At 40.0% G+C, this 7,500-nt stretch overlaps 1 long non-coding RNA gene across 2 annotated transcripts in view; it reads right to left on the reverse strand.

Annotated features, from left to right (window-relative positions):
- Positions 1-7,500, reverse strand: part of LOC138947001 (uncharacterized) — a 28,907-nt gene that overhangs the window by 6,229 nt on the left and 15,178 nt on the right. The window contains exons 1-2 of one of the 2 annotated variants that reach the window (XR_011449511.1): positions 2,920-3,072; positions 901-1,006 (exon numbers count right to left, since the gene is read on the reverse strand). This is a non-coding gene — a long non-coding RNA (uncharacterized lncRNA). Of the gene's footprint in view, positions 1-900; positions 1,007-2,919; positions 3,073-7,500 lie in introns of those variants that run through there. The other variant, XR_011449512.1, reaches the window with a different exon arrangement.

The raw sequence follows: 7,500 nt of genomic DNA on the forward strand, positions 1-7,500 counted from the left end.
CAGGCTTACAGGAATTACTTTGCTTTCAACTTTTGACTCGAACAGCAGACGATGAATACCTGCGCATGCGTACACAATCAAAGCGGATGTAGAAGACGCGACCTATGCTGGCATATTGTTGGTGTCCATTCACATTCTCATCTTGATGATTTTTCACTGTATACCAGTTTGGTTCTTCATGTACATGTTGCATTATGATGTTTTTTTCATATTAAAATGTATAGTTGTCATGTCATGTTTTGCACTATTTTCCACTTATTAAATGCAATTGTTGTTATTATCAATAGATATATAACACATTGTGTTCACTTCATATTGAACTTTTCAAGACATTGTGTGACATTTCACTTTCTCTGGTGCAAGTGGTTAAGCCAAGGTGGTTACCCAAACAATTTGTCATTAATTATATGACTGAACAATCAATCTTTTGTTAAATATCTTTTTGTTAGTCCTCGACAGCAATTACTTCGTTTACTATTTTAACCATTGATCTCAATACAATGGTGTGCACGGGTGCTACATTATTTGTGAAGAAGTTTTTTCTTGTACATTTAATGCGTACATTTTTTTCCACAATACTGTTTGTCCTTTATGACTTTGTTGTAAGAGACATTTCGAAATAACATTATTTTCACATTTATTCCTGTTTTGTGGTTTTTTTTCTTCTTTCCCATCATTCCTTTGCTCTTAAAATAATACATAACAACTACCAAACTTTCAACAAAAACAGATTGCAACAACATTCCTATTTTAAGCTCAGCCACACGCCGACATGGAAGTTCAATGGTACTTTCAACTTTTTCTTCTCTTCGTCGTATTTGATTTCTTTCTATTTCATAAGTCGAGTGCATATGATTTCGGCTCGTGTTCATCGTAAGATGGACTTAGTTTCTTGTTTACCTGTAGCGTTGTCTTGAGACTGGAGATGGTAACTGGAAGCTGATGCCAGGATGAAGAGCAGACTGAAAGCCGTCACCAGAACGCGTGTCATGTGCTTCATCTTCATCTGCAAACACATTTCATTACAAGTATTTCATATTTTATTTCCCCCTTACTGGAAAATTCGGGTCGCTTCTTACCAGTGAAAAGCTAGCAGCAACAAGTTGCACTTCGCAGATATAATGTCTTAGAACACTGACAAACCAACAGAGGCAGAGGGTAAGGTGCGACTGTCATTTATTCAGTAACCATGCACATGTGTGTGTGTGTGTGTGTGTGTGTGTGTGTGTGTGTGTGTGTGTGTGTGTGTGTGTGTGTGTGTGTGTGTGTGTGTGTGTGTGTGTGTAGATGTAATCAGCCACCTGCACTTTTGACAGAATTACTGAGGTTAGTTAGTTAGTTAACTGTTGCTTAATGGGTCCAGCGGACCATTTAGGCCATACCGGCACGGTGGCCTAGTGGTAAGGCGTCCGCCCCGGCCGGGTCATACCTTAGACTTTAAAATTGGCAATCTAGTGGCTGCTCCGCCTGGCGTCTGGCATTATGGGGTTAGTGCTAGGACTGGTTGGTCCGGTGTCAGAATAATGTGACTGGGTGAGACATGAAGCCTGTGCTGCGACTTTTGTCTTGTGTGTGGCGCACGTTATATGTCAAAGCAGCACCGCCCTGATATGGCCCTTCGTGGTCGGCTGGGCGTTAAGCAAACAAACAAACAAACCATTTAGGCCAAATCGGGACCCCAATTACCGAGGTCTTTTACGTGCTTCGGCGTTGACACGGGATGGAACTAGTCCGGTGCTCGAACTACTGAGTTGCCAGATCACCAACATGAAACAATAACCAAGTGAAGAGCTCTTCTACTCTGTTTTATTATCGGACAACTCTTTGAAAGCATATCACATTTTATTTCAGGCGTATCACAGAAAAAGATTTAAACTGTTCTTTAAAACTCCTCTTTTTTGCGTGTGTTACAGCCATTCTTTAAATCTTGTTAAAATTCTTCATTTCTTTCAAACGTTAACCATCTTGTCCGGTCTTGTCCGGTCTTGTCCGGGGGTGCGTCCCTGTGATCTACACATCATGTTTGTGAAGTGAGGGAAGCGTGTCAGGTAGACATGTAGAAGAAAAACGATTAGGACCACACAAGTGAACCTTACATTCCAGTATGTCCTGCCTTGAAATGACATCGGGATAGGTATTGAATATTTCAAGTCCCGTCAGCGACGAAATAAAGAGCGAAATGTTTCGTGGACCCAAAATGTCATGGCCAGCTCGACCTGACAAGGAAGATTTGCGTTTTAGAAAGGAGATTAAACTTTGTTGTCGTCGTCAAGGTTTATTGATGACGAGTGAATGGTTGGTCTAAACTCTCAATTCCTACTGTAGACACGATTGTAAACCGATGGCTAAAACAAAAGGCGATCTTCATTTATCTTATGGGTCAGAAATCAGCATTTTTACGTATTGTCAATTCATTGACTCCATCCAATAAGATAAAGAAAACACTGCACACACACACACACACACACACACACACACACACCACACACACACACACACACCACACACACACACTCACACACACCATGCACACACACACACACACCACACACACACACATACACACACACACCACACACACACACACACCACACACACACACACACACATACACACACACACATACACACACACACCACACACACACACACACACATACACACACACATACACACACACACACACACACACACACACACACACACACACACACACATGTCATAGCCCGGTCGACCAAACTGTTGGTGTTTTTGTTTTCAGTCGGTTTTACATGCTGCTATGGATTTCCTTTCTCGTAGAAAACAAACATATAAACAAAATAGTAAAGCACAACAGCATTGATTGTTAATCAGAACTAAATTACATCAAAAGTAAAAACTGGCCCAACATATTTAACAAAATCAAACCAATAACACTCACTTTCGCAGTAGCTGAGGACTGACTCAAACCCAATTTCAATTGCAAATCAAAGCAAGTGTTGTTCCGTCCTCATATATGCCAATAACAATTATGATGATAAACAAAAATGTGTTGTCCAGCGAATGCGAGTGTGAGAATACATGCACTCGACAGGACATTTGATACCTTCCTCTAGCCGTGCGATTGATCAATATACTCATCTCCATATTAAACAGGATGAAAAGTCACTTTGTCCGTCTGCCGCCTGAAGCAAGTACAACAGATTATTTTCAAAATCAAACTCTCATACTCTGTTCGCTTTTGTTTATTTATCTGTAAAGTTTGTTTGTTTTCCTATTTTTTTCCGGTTAATAGCCTCTTTTTATATTTAGTCAAGTTTTGACTAAATATTTTAACATCGAGGGGGAATCGAAACGAGGGTCGTGGTGTATGTGCGTGTGTCTGTGTGTCTGTGTGTCTGTGTGTGTGTGTGTGTGTGTAGAGCGATTCAGACTAAACTACTGGACCGATCTTTATGAAATTTGACATGAGAGTTCCTGGGTATGAAATCCCCGAACGTTTTTTTCATTTTTTGGATAAATGTCTTTGATGACGTCATATCCGGCTTTTCGTGAAAGTTGAGGCGGCACTGTCACGCCCTCATTTTTCAACCAAATTGGTTGAAATTTTGGTCAAGTCATCTTCGACGAAGCCCGGACTTCGGTATTGCATTTCAGCTTGGTGGCTTAAAAATTAATTAATGACTTTGGTCATTAAAAATCTGAAAATTGTTAAAAAATAAAAAAAATTATAAAACGATCCAAATTTACGTTTATCTTATTCTCCATCATTTGCTGATTCCAAAAACATATAAATATGTTATATTCGGATTAAAAACAAGCTCTGAAAATTAAATATATAAAAATTATTATCAAATTTTTTTTTTCGAAATCAATTTAAAAACACTTTCATCTTATTCCTTGTTGGTTCCTGATTCCAAAAACATATAGATATAATATGTTTGGATTAAAAACACGCTCAGAAAGTTAAAACGAAGAGAGGTACAGAAAAGCGTGCTATCCTTCTCAGCGCAACGAATACCCCGCTCTTCTTGTCAATTCCACGGGCACTGCCTTTGCCACGGGCGGTGGAGTGACGATGCTACGAGTATACGGTCTTGCTGCGTTGCGTTGCGTTCAGTTTCATTCTGTGAGTTCGACAGCTACTTGACTAAATATTGTATTTTCGCTTTACGCGACTTGTTATATTTAGTCTAGTTTTGACTAAATATTTTAACATCGAGGGGGAATCGAAACGAGGGTCGTGGTGTATGTGCGTGTGTCTGTGTGTCTGTGTGTGTGTGTGTGTGTGTGTAGAGCGATTCAGACTAAACTACTGGACCGATCTTTATGAAATTTGACATGAGAGTTCCTGGGTATAAAATCCCCGAACGTTTTTTTCATTTTTTGGATAAATGTCTTTGATGACGTCATATCCGGCTTTTCGTGAAAGTTGAGGCGGCACTGTCACGCCCTCATTTTTCAACCAAATTGGTTGAAATTTTGGTCAAGTAATCTTCGACGAAGCCCGGACTTCGGTATTGCATTTCAGCTTGGTGGCTTAAAAATTAATTAATGACTTTGGTCATTAAAAATCTGAAAATTGTAAAAAAAAATAAACATTTATAAAACGATCCAAATTTACGTTTATCTTATTCTCCATCATTTGCTGATTCCAAACACATATAAATATGTTATATTCGGATTAAAAACAAGCTCTGAAAATTAAATATATAAAAATTATTATCAGAATTAAATTGTCCAAATCAATTTAAAAACACTTTCATCTTATTCCTTGTCGGTTCCTGATTCCAAAAACATATAGATATGATATGTTTGGATTAAAAACACGCTCAGAAAGTTAAAACAAAGAGAGGTACAGAAAAGCGTGCTATCCTTCTCAGCGCAACTACTACCCCGCTCTTCTTGTCAATTTCACTGCCTTTGCCATGAGCGGTGGACTGACGATGCTACAAGTATACGGTCTTGCTGAAAAATGGCATTGCGTTCAGTTTCATTCTGTGAGTTCGACAGCTACTTGACTAAATATTGTATTTTCGCCTTACGCGACTTGTTTTTTTAAAGATAGTATACAACAAGTTTCGTATTGATTGTGTTTCAGTTTATCATTGCATCTTTGTTGTACTAGGAGATGTTTTGATTTCCTTGCAACCGGTTAAATATATATGTTGTTGTTTAACCTTGCATGCTGAGAACCTCTAATAAAAGAATGCATGCCTTGAATTAATTGTCATGTTTAAGCTGCTGTGTCATCGTTTTAGAAATGACGTCTTTGAAAATGCAATAAGCATACAAATTAGAATTTTTTTATCAGAACCCTTGCAAAATGTTCTCCCCAGACCGTTAGCCTTATTTTTGCAGACAGTTGTCCTGCTTTAATGGTGAATTGTCTCGTCGCAGTTATTGATGCAGAACAGTGTAGAGCAACAGCTGCCAGGTAAAGGTGTGCAAAACAGGGAATGAGTAAGTGCGGACAAAGGTGTTACGATTCCTCTCACAAGGCCACACACATTTACACGCCCGTATGCTATCCCCCACCCCCCCCCCCCCCACCCCCACCACCTCCCCCCACAACCCCCAGTAACAGACACGCCCGCACGCCAATGCATGCAGTAGCTCTCTCTCTCTCTCTCTCTCTCTCTCTCTCTCTCTCTCTCTCTCTCTCTCTCTCTCTCTCTCTCTCTCTCTCTCTCTCTCTCTCTCCAATGACCTTCCACTTCACTTCTCTGACAACTCAGTAGAATGCCACATGCTCGCTGATGACACAACACTACGGACACAAAATAGACGCCTTGACAATATTCAACAATCTCTTCAGCACACCCTTAGAGACATCTCACAATGGTGCTCTGAAAACAACATGGTCCTAAACCCTCTGAAATCTAAATCAATGGTAATTACAACGCGTCAGAAGCATCAGTTGTCCCCCCCTCACTAGATCTCACCATCAACGGAAACTCAATAGAAAAGGTTAGCGAACACAAACTGCTAGGCGTGATTATCGATGATAAGCTCAGGTGGCATTCCCACATTGAACATCTGTGTAAACGCGTTTCAAGAAATTTATTCCTACTTTCAAAACTTCAGTCAGTCATAACTTTAGACGCCCGAAAAATGTTCTACAACGCCCACATCAAACCTCACATTGATTATGCCTCTGTCATCTGGGGTGGCTGTAGTGATGCATTATTCAAAACTATAAATTCTCGTCATCGAAGGTCAGCTAAACTCATTCTGCCTGACCCATCACTAACTACTGACGCAAAACTGACAGCCCTCAATATACCTCAACTTAAACAACAGCTTTTATTTAATAAATCAGTTTTCATGCACAAGATCCTACGTGACCAAGCACCCGAATATCTAACTCACTTGTTTCAATCAACTCCTTCTCGGTATTCCACCTTCAAGCATAATCTGGCCTGCCCGAAGCCACGCATTGACATATTTAAAACTAGTCTTTCATACTCGGGAGCCTATGTCTGGAACTCCCTACCTACATGCTTAAAATCGATCAGTAACCTTAAAACATTCAAAACACATCTGCAAAAATACATTCAAACATCACTTTAATGTGATGTGCCTGGTTGCTCAAACGTATGTATGCCTTCTATCCTTCTGAAATGTGCATGTGTGTGTCTTGCGTCAACTTGGTGTGTGTTCTGATAATGTATGGTTGTATTGCCCGTATTGTGATATCTGTATATCACATGTCTGTAAAGAATGATCTTATTCTTATATTACTATTATTGCGTGTGTCTGCGTTTCATCATAAAAAGTTTCTTCCTATGTATTCCCATTTCGATTATAACCATTTTGCTTAGATCAGGACTAGCTGTAAGAAAGGACCTACGGACCTAATGCTATCTTTCCTGTAATAAAGTTCAAAGTTCAAAGTTCTCTCTCTCTCTCTCTCTCTCTCTCTCTCTCTCTCTCTCTCTCTCTCTCTCTCTCTCTCTCTCTCTCTCTCTCTCTCTCTCTCTCTCTCTCTCTCTCTCTCTCTCTCTCTCTCTCTCTCTCTCTCTCTCTCGTTACAAGCTGTGTCCGTTATTGTCAGCATGAATATACTCGTAGCTGACCGACAGCCGTAATTCTTGGGGCTGTCATAATTTGCTATCAAACTAATCTGTCCCGTGTCAATGTATGTAACTGTGTCCGGCGGGTCGGTATGATTGATCAGTGTGCTTGGTCCCACCCGCATCATGCAGATCATTATCGAAGACATTTGACACTGTACACGACACTTGAGATTGCCACAAGTTCTCAAACGTCGTATAGTTGTGTTCTTTTATTCTACGTCGCCCGTCTTCGCAGCAACAGAAAACAACTCGTCAAAATGAGTTCGAGGATTTATTCAGCATTCAATACATACAACTGCACAACTAGCAGAACTCAAATAGAAGCTTTTTTAACATTCAAATCGCGCTGGCATATTTAGTAAATACTCAATCTCGAGAATATTCCAGACCGAACACGATACAACTACATTATACGAGCCGTGCATGGACTAAACTAGCGACAT

This window comes from Littorina saxatilis, linkage group LG14, assembly GCF_037325665.1.
Source record: "Littorina saxatilis isolate snail1 linkage group LG14, US_GU_Lsax_2.0, whole genome shotgun sequence".
Lineage (NCBI taxonomy): Eukaryota > Metazoa > Mollusca > Gastropoda > Littorinimorpha > Littorinidae > Littorina > Littorina saxatilis.